General features: G+C 37.7%; 1 pseudogene; it reads right to left on the bottom strand.

The window, feature by feature from the left end:
• Nucleotides 1-18,134: 18,134 nt before the first annotated feature.
• LOC101276510 (60S ribosomal protein L26-like 1) lies at nt 18,135-18,541 on the bottom strand (annotated as a pseudogene).
• Between the last annotated feature and the right edge of the window lie 642 nt (nt 18,542-19,183).

Below are 19,183 nucleotides of genomic sequence, written 5' to 3'. Positions count from 1 at the left end.
AGAAAAGATAGTCTCTTCAGTAAGTGGTGCTGGGAAAACTGGACAGCTACATGTAAAAGAATGAAATTAGAGCACTCCCTAACACCATACACAAAAATAAACTCAAAATGGATTAGAGACCTAAAAATAAGACTGGACACTATAAAACTCTTAGAGGAAAACATAGGAAGAACACTCTTTGACATAAATCACAGCAAGATGTTTTTTGATCCACCTCCTAGAGTAATGGAAATAAAAACAAAAATAAACAAATGGGACTTAATGAAACTTAAAAGCTTTTGCACAGCAAAGAAAACCATAAACATTTGCAAAGAAAACCATAAACAAGATGAAAAGACAACCCTCAGAATGGGAGAAAATATTTGCAAAAGAATCAACAGCCAAAGGATTAATCTCCAAAATATATAAACAGCTCATGCAGCTCAATATTAAAAAAGCAAACAACCCAATCCAAAAATGGGTGGAAGACCTAAATACACATTTCTCCAAAGAAGACATACAGATGGCCAAGAAGCACATAAAAAGCTGCTCAACGTCATTAATTATTGGAGAAATGCAAATCAAAACCACAATGAGGTATCACCTCACACCAGTTAGAATGGGCATCATCAGAAAATCTACAAACAACAAATGCTGGAGAGGGTGTGGAGAAAAGGGAACCCTCTTGCACTGTTGGTGGGAATGTAAATTGAGACAGCCACTATGGAGAACAGTATGGAGGTTCCTTAAAATACTAAAAATAGAATTACCATATGGTCCAGCAATCCCACTACTGGGCATATACCCAGAGAAAACCATAATTCAAAAAGACACATGCACCCCAATGTTCATTGCAGCACTATTTACAATAGCCAGGTCATGGAAGCAACCTAAATGCCCATCGACAGACGAATGGATACAGAAGAAGTGGTACATATATACAATGGAATATTACTCAGCCATAAAAAGGAACGAAATTGGGTCATTTGTAGAGACGTGGTTGGATCTAGAGACTGTCATACAGAGTGAAGTAAGTCAGAAAGAGAAAAACAAATATCATATATTAACACATATATGTGGAACCTAGAAAAATGGTACAGATGAACCGGTTTGCAGGGCAGAAATTGAAACACAGATGTAGAAGACAAATGTATGGACACCAAGTGGTGAAAGCAGCGGGGGGTGGGGGTGATGGTGTGATGAATTGGGCAATTGGGATTTAAATGTATGCACTGGTGTGTATAAAATTGATGACTAATAAGGACCTGCTGTATAAAAAAATTAAATTAAAAAAGACTTGTTCATCATTAGGAAATCTACTGAATAAAAAGGTAAAAACAAATAAAATAAAATAAAAAATAAACAACACTCTGCTCACGAAGTTGATAACCTAGATGAGATGGACCAATTCTTTTAAAGACACAGTCTCTCAAATCTCACACAAGAAGATGTAGATTACCTGCTTAGGCCTATATCTGTTAAGGAAATTAAGTCAATAATTAATAGGAAAATTAAAACAGGAAACACCAGGCCCAGATGGGTTTATTGGTAAATTCCACCAAATACTTAAAAAAGATATTATGCCATTTCTCTAGAATCTTTTCGAAAAGATTGAAGCAGAGATAATAAATCCCAGCTCATTCTAAGCCAGCATTAAGCTAATACCAAAACCAGACAAAGACATTATGAGAAAAGAAAACTGCAGAGCAATACCTCTCATGAGCATAGACACAAAAATCCTCCAGAAAATATAAGCATATCAAACCTAACAATATATAAAAAGAATTATACACAGTGACCAAGTGGAACTCATCTCATGTATACAAGGCAGATTTAACATTCAAATACCAAGTAAACTGATCCGTCACATCAACAAGCTAAAGAAGAAAAATTACATGATCATATCAATAAATGCAGAAAATGCATTTGACAAAATCCAACACGTATTCATGATAAAAACACTCATCAAACTAGAACAAGGGGGTACTTCTTCAACTTGAAAAGAACATTTGCCAAAAAATCCACAACTGATATTATATTTAATGATATTAAATTTGAAACTCCAACTTATTCACCAAAATTAGGAGCAAGGCAAGGATGTCCTATCTTACCATTCCTTTTCTCCATCATACTGGAAGTCCTAGCTAATGCAGTAAGACAAGAAAAGGAAACAAAACCTATGTAGATAAGAAGGAAGAAATAAAACTATATTCGTTCACTTATGACATGATTGTCTATAAAGAAAATCCAAAAGAATTGACAAAAAGCCTCCTGGAACTAATAAGCAATTACAGCCAGGTTGCAAGACATAAGGTTAATACACAGAAGTCAGTCACTTTCCCGTATGCCAGCAATGAACAAATGGAATTTGAAATGAAAAACACATTATCATTTACATTAGTACCTCTCAAAAATGAAATACTTAGATATAAATCTAATAAAATATATTTAAGTTCTATATGAGGAAAACTTACAAGCTTTGATGAAAAAGACCAAAGAAGAACTAAATAAGTAGAGAAAGATTCAATATTTATGCATTGTGAGTCTCAATATTGTCAAGATGTCAGGTATTCTCAACTTGATCTATAAACTTGGTACAGTTCCATTCAAAATATCAGCACATTATTTCTTGTATATCAACAAACTGATTCTAAATTTTATATGGAGAGACAAAAAAAAGTCAGAATAGTCAACTCAATATTGAAGGAGAAGAACAAAGTTGGAGGACTGACATTACCCAACTTCAAGACTTACTATAAAGCTACAGTAATCAAGACAGCGTGTTATTGGCAAAGGAATAGACAAGTAGATCAGTGGAACAGAACAGAGAGCCCAGAAATAGACCTCCATAAATATAGTTAACTGGTCTTTGAAAAAGGAGCAAAGGCAGTATAATGGAGCAAAGATTTTTTTTTCAACAAATGATACTAGTACAACTGGACCACCACATGCAAAAAAAGAAAAAAAAAGTAAAAGAAAAAAAGAAGAAAAAAGATGCATCTAGACACAGACCATACATCCTTAACTCAAAATATATAACATGTCTAATGGACCTAAACGTAAAATGCCAAACTATACAATTCATAGAAGATAACATAGTAGAAAATCTCCATGATGCTGTGCATGGCAATGACTCTTTGTTACAATAGCAAAGTCACAATCCATGACAGAAATAATTGATAAGCTAGACTTCATTAAAATTCAAACTTCTGTTTTATGAAAGACAATATCAAGAGAATGAGAAGACAAGCCACAGACTGGGAGTAAATATTTGTAAAAGCACATCTGATAAAAGACTGTTATCCAAAATATACTAAGAACACTTAAAAGTCAAATATAAGAAAATGTACTACCTGATTTAAAAATGGGCAAAATTGCCAACCAAAGAAGATGTACAGATGGTAAATAAATATGCAAAAAAGTGTTCATTATCATATGTCTTTATGGTATTGCAAATTAAAACAACAATGAAATAAACCACCCACCTATTAGAATGAACAAAATCTAAAACACTGACAACACCAAATGCTGGTGAGAATGTGGAGCAATAGGAACTCTCATTCATTACTGGTGGGAATAAAAAATAGCACAGCCACTTTGCAAGACAAGTTGGCAGTTCCTTACAAAATTAAACATACTCTTAACCATATGGTCCAACAATTGCATTCCTGGGCATTTACCCAAATTAATTAAAAAGTTATGTCCCAAAATAAATGGGCATGAGGATATTTATAGCAGTTTTATCCATAATTGCCAAAACTTGGTAGCAACCAAGATGTCCTTCAGTAGGAAAATGCATAAATAAACTGTGGTACATCCAGACAATGGAATATATTACAGCACTAAATGAAAATAAGCTATCAAGTCATAAATACACATGGAGGAAACCTAAATGCATATTACATAGTGAAAGAAGCCACTGAGAAGGCTACATATTTTATGATTCTAACTACATGACACTACGTGACACTTTTTCTTACGGAAAAACCCGAAAGAACTTTTTGGCCAACCCAATATATTAGTGGATACACGTCGTTACCCATTATTAAAACCCAGAGAATGTGCACCTCCAAGAGTGAACCCTAATATAAACTATAGACTTTGGGTGATAATGATGAGCCAGTGTAGGTTCATCAATTGTAATAAATGCATCACGGTGGTGCAGGACATTGTGAGGTATGAGTGCAGGGTGTAAATGGGAACTCCATATCTTCCACTTAATTTTGCTGGGAACCTAAAACTGCTCTAAAAAATAAAGTCTATTAAAAAAAATCTGTACAGTTAATTCTCAAAGTACTTTCTCAAAACACTTTTTGGTTTTTTTTGTTTATTTGTTTTTAGGTTGTTTCCTATCCAGCTGCTGAAAATAGTCTAAAGTAGAAAAAAATACCATTGAGTTTTTGGTAAAGGATTTTTTACTTCTCTTCCTCTTCGTCTTCCTCTGTTTTTTTTTAACCTGAACATTTTTTTTACTGGTAGACTATAGAATGTAGTGTTCTAGAGTGCCCTAGTGGTATCAGACTGACTTCATTCAAATCCAGGCTCCACCCCATACTTGTTGTATGGCTTTAGGAAATTTACTTACCTACTCTAATCCTTGAGCTTATCAGATATACAATGACAGGGGAAAACACATTTGTTTTTTTTTGTTTGTTTGTCATGAAGCATTCTGTTAATTTTAAATTCACAGAAGCTATTGTTAATATGCTTGTTGCCACTGAGGAGGGAAATGGGATGGTCCTGGGGAAATGGGTCTATTGTACAGACAAGTCTACTCAAATCCCTGATCTCTGTCCATTGCTTGGTTGTACTTAGTCATCCTAAAGAGTAATTTCTGCCTTTTAGGTTATGCCCATTACCTGTCATTAAAGATTTAGTTTTTGCACAAAATTTATACTTCTCTGTGAACCCAAAGATGGAAGAAGAAGGAAATTTTTCTTCACAATAAGGAAGAACTCCATGAGAATAAGAATAAGTCTCACTAAGAAATACAGATTGCCAGCAAACACATGAAAGAATTCTCAACATCACTAATCATTAGAGAAATGCAAATCAAAACCACAATGAGGTATCACCTCACAGCGGTCAGAATGGCCATCCTCAAAAAATCTAGAAACAATAAATGCTGGAGAGGGTGTGGAGAAAAGGGAACCCTCTTGCACTGTTGGTGGGACTGTAAATTGATACAGCCACTGTGGAGAACAGTATGGAGGTTCCTTAAAAAACTACAAATAGAACTACCATATGACCCAGCAATCCCACTACTGGGCATATACCCTGAGAAACCCATAATTCAAAAAGAGTCATGTACCAAAATGCTCATTGCAGCTCTATTTACAATAGCCAGGACATGGAAGCAACCTAAGTGTCCATCAACAGATGAATGGACAAAGAAGATGTGGCACATATATACAATGGAATATTACTCAGCCATAAAAAGAAACGAAATTGAGTCATTTGTAATGAGGTGGATGGACCTAGAGGATGTCATACAGAGTGAAGTAAGTCAGAAAGAGAAAAACAAATACCGTATGCTAACACATATATATGGAATTAAAAAAAATGCTTATGAAGAACCTAGGGGCAGGACAGGAATAAAGACACAGATGTAGAGAATGGACTTGAGGACACGTGGTTGGGGGAAGGGTAAGCTGGGATGAAGTGAGAGAGTGGCATAGGCTTATATACACTACCAAATGTAAAATAGATAGCCAGTGGGAAGCATCTTCATAGCACAGGGAGATCAGCTCGGTGCTTTGTGGCCACCTAGAGGGGTGGGATAGGGAGCGTGGGAGGGAGGAACAAGAAGGAGGGGATATGGGGATATATGTATATGTATAGCTGATTCACTTTGTTATACAGCAGAAACTAGCACAACATTGTAAAGCAATTATACTCCAATAAAGATGTTTAAAAAAAAAAAACAAGAAAAGTCTTACTAGTTTAGGGGTCGTTAACTAGTTTAGGGGTCATTAACTAGTTTAGGGGTCATTAACTAGTTTAGGGGTCATTAGCAGTCCTTGCAAGCTTTTTTCAATTATTCATTTATAAAATGGAAATGATGATATTTATATTAGAGCATGGTTGCAAAGATTAAATGAGATTCAGGGTGCCATGCTCTGAAAATATTAGCTCCTTTTGCAAATCCCTGTGATTTTCATCCTTTTATCTTATCTGAAAGGAACAAATCTTAATTTCCCACTTTTTGTAAACATCCATAGTTGTCAAGGTGCCACACATTATACACAGAAAGGCCCTATTTTCACCTTCTGCTTTAACGTAGCACTTATTCTACTGTAGCTAGGGCAAATATAAATATCAGTGCACATACTTGAGGACAGAAACTTGCTAGAAAGCTAAAAATGTTCCAGCATCCCCTACTATACTTTTGTTCCTAACTTTTCACGTGTGTGTGTGTGTCTCCTATCAAGGAGGGAGGCAAGTATTACCCTTGTGCATGTACGCTTCAAGTAAGCATTCATGAGGGTAAATGGCAAAGTAGTCAGTGAGTGGAGACCCAGGTAGAAAGCAGAATTCCTGGGCAGGCTCCCTGAGTCCATCTCAAAATGAAAGTATTTCCCTCTTGCTAATGTCTATATATATATATATATATATATATATATATATATATATACACACACACACACACACATTTTAAACTTTTTATTTTATATTGGAGTATAGCTGATTAACAATGTTGTGATAGTTTCAGGTGCACAGAAAAGTGACTCGGCTATACATATACATCAATGTGTACATTTGATATAGTCATCAGGAAACCATATATAGCAGACTGCAGTCATTAAACTTGAATTCGAATTATTACACTGTCACTCACAAACTCTGGGGCCATAGCAAATTTACATCTGTGAACATGAATTTCTTCATCTGTGAAGATAGGAATTATACCTGCTTTGGGGTGAGATAATATGCACAGAAAAGATAAATGTTTGTGTGACTCTAGTCAGAAAGATCTATGTAAACTTAGCAGAATACATTAGTGTCCAAGTGGAAGAACATTTCCTCAATCCCTCACTGCTCTAGCCTCCTGCAATGGAAAAACCAACTTTAAAATCCTCACCAATTAAGACACAATTAATTTACTTTTTATGAGTAAGTAATTGCAGAATATCAAGTGCTTTGTGTTTGTAATTTCCATGTCAAGAATAATACTTATAAGTGAAGATTTATGTGCATTTCTAAGCAGGATCTTAATGAGAAAGTGAATATTACAAAGTCCATTCAACCCTTTGTTCCCAGTGAATATTAGAAATGTCCATTTAGCCCCATAGCATGTGATTATCTTCTTGATATCTAGTTTATGAATGTAGGGAGTTCTGTGTCCTCAGTTTTAAGTCCCCTTAATAAATATATGCATTGCTTTCATTGATTTATTTATCCATATCCCTTACAATTTTCTTTTCTCAAGAAAGGCAGAATAGTAAAAGATAGGGAGGCACATTTGTGTCATATTTATCATGGCTCCCCTTTCTTGTGCCCACAGCAGACATCACGAATCAATAACAGAACTCATGGTCTCAGAATCATTCACAATACAGGGTTTCAAGTAGTCACTACCAATCTGTAATGTTTGACTAATAAAATAAAATCCATATGCCATCCAGTCTATAGGGAAAGGAAGAATGCACAGGAAGTTAACAGGATTGCTTTACTCTCAACTGTCTTAGAGGTCTTGGATATATCACACAACTTGTCTAAGACTTACTTTTCACATTTGTAAAACAAGACAATTGTGGTGGTTTTGTGATGTGTCAACACAGCTGGGCTGAATTACATACCCATAATTTCCTTTCCTGTGTGTTTCCAGCTAGCGCTGGCAGGAAGAGAGATTCTTACAGGAGACTTGGAGGACAGAAGTGAAGCAGCAGCCATTCTGTAGACCATACACATTGTCACTCATCTGCTGATTCACCTTGCTTGTGTGAGGCAGCAGTTGAGCCTGTGATAGCTTCACCTTGCCAAGGATCCTCTTTCTATTTCTCCAAGTCCTGGGCCATGTATGTTTGTATCCCTGGCTCCTGCAGGATATCCTCATCACTAAGTACAGAGGTGACAAGTCTGTTGCAGGTTTCACACCATCCTTTAGCTTGTGCTTGTGGGTTCCCACTTGATCTTACTCTTTCTCATCCCTCACCCATCTTCCCTTCCCAACTTCTGTCCTGTGAACTTTAGACTCCAGAACTGGACACAAAAAACACAACCTTAGACCTGAGGCCCACAGCTGCATAGGATCAAGTCACTGTAACAAATCCATGTATAACCTAGGGATTCTACTTCTGTGATTGAACCCTGACTGATGCAGGAATTAAAATCACATGTCAGATAATTTCTAAAATTTCTTCTATTTCCTTCTTCTTACATATGGGAAGCTCAAACAGCAGAATGGTTAGGCGCCCACACTTTGTGGTCTAGGCTAACTCACGTTCAAATCTTAGTTCTGACACTAGCTGCTCATGTGTCTTTAGACAGTTTTTAACCTCTCTGAGTATCAGATTTCTTGCCTGTAATAGAGCAGTATTGTTTATCCCTATCATAAGACCATCATGAGGATTAAAGAAAATTATAGAACGCTTAGCATAGTGCCTGACACTCAACAAATAGTAGCTTTAAAAAAAATGTAACTATAGATCTTTAGTCTTATTACATTTTGGATTGACAGGATACTAAAATAAAAACTCTAAAAATCTTCTTTGATTAACTCAGCTGTGAATAAGCCATGTATGAGAAGGAAAAAAATAATATCAATTTTATTGACAAAAAAGTATATTGCTTATACTTCCATTTTATTTTTCCTTAAGCTATAATTTGCTATAATTTGCTATTTGATTTATAGTTCATTATTTTAAATCAGTGGCTTTACATTTTGAAACAAAATACTTATCAGTCAATTAATTCTTTTTTATGCTGTCCTAAGTCTGTGTATGTCAGTGTCGTACAGTGGAAAGTACACCCAGACAACTCCAAAGTCCTGGATTCAAGCTTGACTTCCCCGCTTCTGACAGGGAACAATTAACATAGCATTACTAAAAATTGCTTCCTTATCCATGAAATGAGGGTAATACCTCATAGGAGAACTTGACTTTAAAGGGTTGTCATGAAGGTTAAAGGTGAAAGAATGTTGGTAACTTCAGAGTGCTATAGAAATGTATGATAGTGTCATCATTATTAGATGTATTCTCATTAAATGCCAATCTGAATTTTTCTCTTGCCTCCGCTTAGCCAAATAGTAGTACTATTTAATTTCCACTTTAGGAAGATAACTTGGGAAGCATGAAGTCCCAAGGGAATCAAGGTTTGCTCTTACTCCTCAAATGAGAATAATGCAACACATTGTGTTTATTAATTATTTAACCATTTGGAAATGTGGGAGGAAACAAAACAGAACTCCTAACTTTCTCCATTATACTTTTTTTTTGCATGGTAGGTGTTTATTTTGAATAAATGAATAATTAAATGCTAGCTCTAAAAAATAAAGTTAGCACACATTTATTCATTGCTTAGAATGGTCAGGATACTTGGCCAGGTGTGATAAGCGTACCAAAAATGAAATTGATAGAATCTCTGTCTTTAAAGAGAAAGAGACCTAATAGGGAGAATAGATCATGTCACATGTACAAATTAAATATAATTCACAATAGAAGATGAGTGTCAGCATCTGGAGGAAACCCCAGCTTAGATAATCAGATAATTTCCTTCTCATTCAGGGCATTTTTGTATGACCTTATACTTTTTACCACCAAGTTTACTGAAATTGAACTAGCATGATCCAAGTGAACTCCAAGTTAGGCAATTAGGCCAAGGCTTGTTATCTTGATCAAAAATAATAAAAATAGAGAAATAAAGAAAAGATGGCTCCATTGCATGTATTTGTTAGTGAGGCTGTTGAGAACCCTGAGAGGAGATGATATATTTAAACAAATCTATTTCTTGATCTTATTTGTGTAGAGAAGAATGTCGTTTTTGATGAAATATGATTTATTTAGACAATGACACTCGGTAATGAAAGGAAAGGAAATGTTCTTTGCATGGTCAGGAATATTTTGGAGAGGAAGTCTAAACTTGGTCATGGGAAATAAATTTTGGTGGAAAAAATTGCTCAGATAATTTCTCGTATTCATAGTTAAAACATGGGTAGATAGGATTTCCAACTATTAGATCAATATCTACCTTGTCTCTACTAAACCCAGATGCTATACGGGTCTTGATTTACTGTCTGCACACATAAGGAGTTATTCATTCTAGATTTCTCTAGCACACTCTTCCCAATCCCTGGAATACTTTCTTATAAATTAAGATTCACTTGATTTCTTTTAATTACCTATCTTGAGTCACCATTGCTGCTATTTAGGATCATTATTAATTTTAGTTTATTGACTTTTTTGCAATATCTTATCTCCAATAGGTCATCAATTCACATAGATTTTTAAATTTTGTTTTCAAATTTGTGACTGCAACACACATTCAAAAAGAAAATAAAGAATAAATGTCCAGTACAATGAATAGTAAAATAAATATCTATACAACTATTGTACAAGTTAAAAAAAGAATACTGACAAAATCCCAGAAGCGCTTCTTATGTGATTCTCCTGGGTTTTCTATGTAGAAAATAAAATTGTCTTTTTATAACAAAAATTTTGTTTCTTCATTTCTAATTATCTTATCATTCTTGTTTTGTTGAGCTGAATAGAATCTAGAGTGTTATAATTACTATTTCTTATGCGGGATCGTATTTAAATGACATAAAACCCAAATAGAAATTTTGAGATACTAGATTTTCCCAAACAGGAACTGGCAAGTGGCATCTCTCTCATGGTGACTATAGAATCCCTTTTAGTATCTTGGATAATTAATGACCTTTTTTCTAATTTCCTGTCATATTGGTACTTTTTGTTTATTAATTATATAATTTTTTCATGTTTTTGTTTAAGAAATGTGACTTAGCAATTCATAAATGGACTCACCAAAAAGCTTATGATATAGCTGGAGAGCTAAAACATACACACATAAAACTTAAAAATTTTTACTGAATATTTAACAATGATGTAGTAATTAAAAAATGATGTAGGCAATAAATGCTTTAAGATTTCTCGTGAGATGATATGTATAGAGACCTGATTTACAGCTGGACTGGAAATGCTGGATCTTTATCTCTGGGGACCCCTGGATGTCTGGTTTTACTTTTAGCCAAGATAATTGCAATGGTATTTATGATGCGCTGAAACTCCCCTAGTGACCTCTAGGTCAGTTTCTTTACTGAAGGTCTGCAACTGGCCTAACCGGTTTGATAACCTGACTTGATTATTTAAAGGGCCACTGAGAGCTTTTGGGAGGATTTCTTCCTAAGATTCTTGGCACAGATTTTCTGGTTCAAGCAAGAGGCTCAGTCCATTGCCTGGTGCTTAGAGAAAGGGTCCTGGGGAATTTGGGCCCAGTGACATCTCTTGGACCTCTGATGCTCCCCTGCATTCTCTTTTTCCTGCTGTCCTGTACCCTTTACCTTGAAATAAAAGCCTCACGTGAGTACACTCTGTAGAGTCCAGTGGTGGCATACCCAAACTGGAGAACACCTTGAACTTAGTTGAACACCAGACAGCCACCCAGATGGGACGACTGAAATGACACTCCCCAATGCTGTAATTTAGATAAGAAAGGCTAAGGCGTTGTCTAGGAAAAGGAAAAATGAGGTAAGTGGTTAGGAATGAAAACATCGTTTCCACGTGGTTTCTCCCTGTCCACACCTAGGCTGAGGTCCCAAAAATATTCCTTCTACTCATGAGCAGAAAAGCATTTGTAGACCCAGGGCCTAGGGAGGTAGCTAAATGGATAACACAAGGGATTCAAACAGAGGGGAAGTCAGTCAAGAAGGTGTGTCTTTCTAGTGACTATAACAGAAAAGATTGGGATTGACATATACACACTACTATATATAAAATAGGTAACTAATAAGAACCTACTGTATAGCACAGGGAATTCTACTCAGTACTCTGTAATGACCTGTATGGTGGACATATGTATATGTATAACTGATTCACTTTGCTGTACAGCAGAAACTAACACAACATTGTAAATCAAGTATACTCCAACAAAAATTAATTTAAAAACAAAGAAACAGACTCACAGATACAGAGAACAAGCTAGTGATTACCAGTGCGGGGGAGGGGCAATATAGGGGAGGGAGGGTGGGAGGTACAAACTACTGGGTATAAGATAGGCTCAAGGATCTATTGTACAACACAGGGAATATAGCCAATATTTTATAATAACTGTAAATGAAAGGTAACCTTTGAAAATTGTATAAAAATAATTTTTTTTTGTAAAAAAGTAAGAGGTGGCTTTTTGCTCCTGTCTGTTCTAACTAAAGTGACTGAAAGCAGAGTGAAGCTACCAGAGTCACTGTGTTAGGGCCTGTGACTGTCTGTCTGTAAGGGGGAGGAATGGAGTGTCCAGGAGGAATTTGCTTTGACTGGAATTTGGTAAAGAGTTAAGTTACCTTTTCCATACATTTTGCAGCTCTTTTTGGAATTGCTTTTGAAATAGAAATTGGATTTGGAAGGTTAGAGGTGACAGCCTGTGCAGTCTTACTCAGGATCCTACACTGGTTTGCAGCCTTCCTAGAAATGGGTGTAGAGGGACAAACTCTCACTCTGTTAAATTGCATAAAGACAAGAGTATGTGGTGTGTGCCCTGAAAAGGGATATTGCCTACCTCCTCTCTTAGATATTAAATGGAATCCCCTGAGGCTGCTGAAATGCTGGAAATGCTAGTAGCTTTAGATTGGTTGCATGAGGATGCATAACCCAACACTAAGACTCTGACTCAGGTGATGACTGATGGTGAGATAAAAGGGAGCTACAACTTCGTGGAATCTTCAGTACCTACATCGTTGGGGGGATAAGAGCATGTGAGGGAAGCTGCCCCAGATCTCCTTGCTCAGCTCCCCTGAATGAGATTTAATGATAGGAAAAAAAAATTAGGAAGACTCAGAAGAAATGGAATGATAAGAATATGAGAGATGGGGGGAAAAAAAACCTTGGACAACTGAGCCAGGCAGAAATGTCTTATAGTTGATTCAAAATGGCATGAAAAAGGAAGAGATCAATGAAGTAGTCAGTAACTGTTAATGAATCACTATAAAAGATTACAAAAGCCCCAACATCAACTCCTCAGATTATAAAATGACAGTCACTCAATTTATCCTTGCTTTGATGGATTAAAAATCTGAGTATTACACATAAGCAAAGTCTAAAATCTCTTCAGAGCCTAGGCCAATGGAAAAAGTGCAGAGCAAAGAGAGGCTTATGACTTTGATGGGAGAACCCAAGTCCCAGAAAAACTCCAGCCAGGGACCCAAGGCCATTTACACTGGTCTGGTACCAGCAGCCTATGGGTGGTGAAAAAACTATTGGGATTGCTGGACATTGGTACCTAAACCTGCTCATGAAGGGTTTAAGGGCAATATAATTACATTTGGAGAATATGGTGATGTAAGTGTAGAAGGCTTGCAAGTGAAAGTATGGTTCAAAGTGGGGATTTATGAATACAAATTGTGCATAGTTATTGCCTCGCTCTTACAAAGAATGTGTCGTTGCAATGGATATGATGTCTGAATGGGGACCCTTCCCTTATCCGAATCATTGAGAAAGGGATGTTGTGCAAGTCTGCTCCTTCCCCCACTTCAATTAGACATGCTAGATAGGAAAACTTTAGAATTGCCTGAGTCCACTCAAGTGGTTAATTTAAAACAATATAGGATGCCCTGGAGAGCAATTTTGGCTTTAAGTATGGATCTGTGATATGCAGTGATATCAGTGACCACAAATCCCTTGTTTCATAGTTCAGTAAATTCTCCAAGAAAAGCTGAGAGCTTGGAGGTTAACTGTACATAGTAAGAGAACTGAATAAGGAAATCGGTGATGATGGTGGAAGTTTCTACTACCTGCAGTTCTGCTGACTGGCGCTTCTGGCAAAAGTCTGTTACTGCCATCCAGCGGCAACAGCCAGGATTATTGGATGAGGACTAATGGACTGGTAAAGTAATTTGGAAAAGGGGGGCTTAGATGACTAGAAAATTAAAGGAACATTGAACTGGGGTCCTCTGTTATGGAAAACCTTACGGACCTGAAGAAGGAAGTTAAAGTGGGACATATGTTTGCACATCAAAAAGCCCCCTTCCCATTTCTAAGGTGACGAGCCAAAAAGTAAATGCCCCACTTGCACCTTGAGGGTAGACTTTTGGATACAGGAGATCAGTGGCTGGAGAGACATTCAAGCAACGCAACAATGGGCAGGAAAAAGATGTATTCACCTATCTCACTCAGAAACTTGAAAGGTGATTAAAAATTGTTATTTTTGTTGACAAGAACGTGAGAGACTAAAGCTAGCCATGGGCTTCATACCAAGGTGATCTGGGTCCACCCATAGCTGGCAGGGTAAATTTATGATTCTGTGGTGGATTCCAATGGGTCTTCACTGGGATAGATATTCATTCTGGGTTTGGATTTGCGTATCTGGTAGCTGAAGCAAATTCCCCTAACACAGTAGAAGCTAGAACAGAAAATACAGTTTCAATTTGGACTTCTTGCTTATTTATCACCTAATCAAAGAACCAATTTTATCACAGGTACACTGCAATGTGAACTAAAAAGCATCATATACAAGGAAGTCTACCCCTACAAAGTCATGGGTTGACTACAAATTGGAATAAGCAGATGAAACACTTGCTTACTAAATTGAGAATGATCATAGACTGAAGGGATGGCTTCCAAGATTGGATAAATGTGTGTTCAAATTTAATATGCATAGAAGTAAGGGGGGGTTGTCATTAGATAGATTGTTGAGAAACTGTGGAGAAGATGGAGAGGAGGGGGTGGGGCATAGGAACTTACATAAACTTCTTCTCCACTTGTAAATTTTTTTCTTTATCCTTACCTGATACTGTAGTGTCAGGACTTGGGTTTCATGTAAGAGTTTCAGGTAAAGAATCAATTGCTTAACATGACACCATGATGGTAGCCCTAAATATCACTGTACAGTTTCCTAAGGGAATTATGGGTTGTTGTTTTTCCCCACCTGCCTAAGCTGGATCTCTGTCTGCTTTCCTACCCAGTGAATGGGATAGTCATAAGCTTGTATTTATCCAACCCTACTCCATTTGACTGAAATGGACAAAGGGGAAGACATTGACAAGACTCCCTCTTGCCGCCTGTATGGGTCAGTCCTCTTCTGAACCTTACGGTTGTACTGAGAGGATGGAAGGAGGATGTGGGTGAAAATCAATAGCAAATTAAAAGAAGAAATGTTTTATGATCTCAGGGGGCTTTCAGATTACAATGATGGGGCAGACATAGAACAGACATTCCCTTTCCAAAACTGAGAAATGGTAAGGAAGCAGGGGGTCATGGGTCCTCAACAAGTCTGAAAACTAGCAGAGAAAATTCCATTCGATTTTAAGACTTGAGACTAACCCTCTTTGGTTGAATGCTTTGTCTTCTGGGGCCCTCGGTGGCAGCCCTGGGTGATGATCTGCTTCCTCTGCTCCTGGGAAGCAACCCCGCCCCTTGGAACTCATGATGTGGCCCTATATTTTGGAACTGAGAAGCCTCCCTTGGCCTTTAGCCTCCAAGTCCTAATGTCAATGACAGATCCACTGGCCTCTGAACTTCCCTTGAGGTCATTCTTCCCTTTTCTCAAAGAATAACTGATATTCACAGCCAGATAATTCTACTTACCTGTTTCCTGCCTGTAGAATCCCAGAAGTCTGACAGCCTTCCTTTATTTCATCTCATCTCTATCTCCGTCATTCCAAGCTGCAAGTGTTTCTGCTGAAATGGTGGATTGGACTCACAAATCACATGCCTAGTCTCCTTAGCAAACGGTTGTCCAGCTACACCCCTGGTGTTCTCTCCAGAACATGCTTACTCATTTTGTGCAATGTGGATTGGCTGACAATTTCCACATCTTCGCATTCTGGTTAAAAATTCCTTCTTTGGTTTATTACTTTCCCCACTTACAATTTCTTCTTGCAGCCCAACAGAACACAATTCAGATAAGCTCTCTTCCTCTTTATGATAAGGATGACCTTTCCTCCAGTTACCCATAACATACTCTTCATTTCTATCTGACATACCCCCAGAAGCACTTTTAACATTCATATTTCTGCAATATGGTGCAGTTGCTCCATATTACATTCACATAGGCAATGTATGAGGGTTCCAATTTCTTCACATCCTTGACAACCCATTATTGTGTTACATTGTTATTTTTATTATAGTCATCTTAGTGGGCATGAAGTGTTATCTCATTTGCTGTGCACTGCCCTGATGGTTAGTGATGGTGAGAATATTTTCATGTGGTTTTTGTCCATTTGTTTATCTTCTTTGGAAAAATAACAGCTCAGATCCTTTGACTATCTTTTAATTGGGTTATTTTGTCATTGAGCTGTACAATTTTTAAAATGTATTTTAGATTTCATGAGTGCAGTTGAGCTGGGAGACAGAGCACAGCTGCCAGGTGTCTGAGTAGCCATGTAAACCAACAAGGCAAAAATGAAGGAGTTAAGCCTTTAATCACTAACCAAGATGGTATAAACAAGAGGTTAAAATCAGAGAAAGTACAGACTCCCCTGTTCCATTTTTCCCCATGGAATAATGTACCGTTTGAGAGTCACGTGGATCAGTCTGGTGCAGGGCTTGTCTCGTGGTCAAGGAAGCCCCCAACAAAAGCCTCTAGCAGTTTTGTGGACCATGGATTTGGGAGGAGAAACAGGGGTAAAGCTTGTGGAAGTGCTGGGTACCGAGTTGGAGTAGTTTAAAGTGTCTTCAAGGTGTTCTCCTCCTCCCCTACATAAGGAGGTCTTAGCAGAGGTGTTTGGGAAGATCTGCCCAAGGCTAGGAATGGAGTTAGGAATGCAAAAAAAAGAGCATGACCTTGACCAGACAGAGAGGCTTGAGTCCTTGACTACAACTCTCTTCAGAAACTGCAATGCATAGCTATGCACCAAATTCGATGTGAGGAGGGAAAGCTTTCCCATATGAGGCCTGCCTGGTAAAGCCATTGTAATTGCCTCTGCTCAGATATGAAAAATCACACACAGATTTTTAATCAAGAGTTGAACTTCTTATTAGGTCCAAGTTCTGGTACTAGATACCAGTACAAGTATACTAATTACAGTATGTTTGGGGAAACTTTTCTCCTATTACCTACATTGTCTTTTCACCTTCTTGATGGTTTGGGAAGTTTATATTGATCTATCTTTAAGTTCACTGATCTTTTTTCCTTAGCCGTGTTCAGTCTACGGATGAGCCCATCAAAGGCATTCTGCGTTTTTGTTACAGTGTTTTTGATTTCTAGCATTTCCTCTTGATTCTTTCTTAGAGCCTCCATCTCTCTGCTTATATTACTCATTTGTTTTCACATCCTGTCCACTTTTTCCATTAGTGCCCTTTGTGTATTAATCATAGTTACTTTAAATTTCCAGTATAATTCCAACATCTCTGCCACATCTGAGTTTAGTTCTGATACTTGCTTTGATCCTTCTGTCTTTTCTTGCCTTGTAGCCTGCCTTGTTATTTTTGTTGAAAGCCTGACATTATGTGTTGGAGAATAGGAAGTGAGCTAAATAGGCCTTTAGTGTGAAGTTTGTGTTAATCTGGGTAAGAGTAGGTTGTGCTTAATGTTTACTGTAGCTGTAGGTGCCAGAGTCTCCCAGTGAATTTAGTGTCCTTGTTTTTGTTTCCCCTGTTGACTTTGTACTTTCCTAAATATTACTCCCCAGAGGGAGTCTGTGTCTTGGAAAACTAGCAGCTGCAATCCACTGTTATTCTGCTGGAGGGCTGTTGGTGTGGTGGTAATGTGGGGTGGGGGAGAAGAACCATTTTGTAATCATATGATTAAATTGCCTTCTTTTCGTAGGTCTATGTCCCTGTGCTCTGACCTTCACAGTTTTTTTAGGAAACATTTTCAATTTTTATCCTCAGGATTATTAATCAAAATTGCAGAAGCTTATTTACAGAGCCACAGATCAATAATAAAACAGGAGGGAAATGAAACTTACAAGAGATATCTTGAAAAATTCCAAAGGAATACACACTAGCTAAAAATCTACAGTTAAATTGTGGCTGCACAACTGGCTATAGTCAATCCTGTATTTAATCCATAAGTTCTTCTTTATATCATAGGCTTTCTCTTTTCCAACTTGTCACGATTTGGCTTTACATTCGAGAATTTTTTTTTTTTTTCCAGTTTTAGCCTAGTGATAACCACCTTGCTCAGATGAACGTCCACGTGGACAATTGTACTCTTAGCCTTCTCGCACCCACTTGATGTAGATGATATATTTCTTTCTGTGCACCTGCACTACGTTGCCAATTTGCTGACCTGTGTAGTGTTCCTGGGCCACCTGGAGCTCGTCGTCCTTGCAAAGGCGGATAGACCAGACATTGTACTTCTGCTGCATCTCCCCTGAGAGCCAGGCAGACATGGGCCAGGGGGCACCGAAGTGGTGTTTGCTGCAGTCCTAGGTCACAAAGGGATTGAACTTCATGATGACTGTCTACCTGGCACCCGCTGGGCTCAGAAGTGTGCGCTTTCACGTGTATGTTTTAGATCTCCTCACCTCCTTTGGTGAATCATGAAATCTAGAGGGTGACGCAAGTGAGAGAAGTGCCCTTATTGCAGGTATGACAGACTCTGATGAAGTTTGATTTTTCCCTGGAGAATAGCCCTTTGTTGTGGAGAAGACTTTAGGCATATTTCACAATTGTTACTCTTCCTCTTTTCCTGCCAGAGCCAGGAGGGGCTCTTTCTCAGAACTTCACCATGAGGACCTAGTGGGTTTCCTGGAGGTAAAGCCCAGGAAAGTGTGAGGCCCCATAAGACTCCGACCAGCAGGAGTTTCTCTCCCATAGGTTGGTCCAATTCAGTCTCCAGCAGTTTATCAAAATTACCGTTTAAGTGTTCCTACCAGTTTATGGTTCCAGTGATTTCTGCTCTTCGGGTAAACAGATCTCAGCTGTGACTCTTTGGAGTCACCTGTCTAGATTTTGGGGTGGCAGTTTTCCCAACAACCTCAGTTCTCTGGTAGGTCCAAGAAGAGTTGTTGATTTTTAGTTCATTTTACTTGGCTTAGTTTTTTTCTGGTTATAAAGATGAAAGTGATGACTTCAAGCTCTTTACATGTCAGAGA

Source organism: Orcinus orca, chromosome 6, assembly GCF_937001465.1.
Source record: "Orcinus orca chromosome 6, mOrcOrc1.1, whole genome shotgun sequence".
NCBI classification, from domain to species: Eukaryota; Metazoa; Chordata; class Mammalia; order Artiodactyla; family Delphinidae; genus Orcinus; species Orcinus orca.
This window is presented reverse-complemented; position numbering and strand designations above follow the sequence as displayed.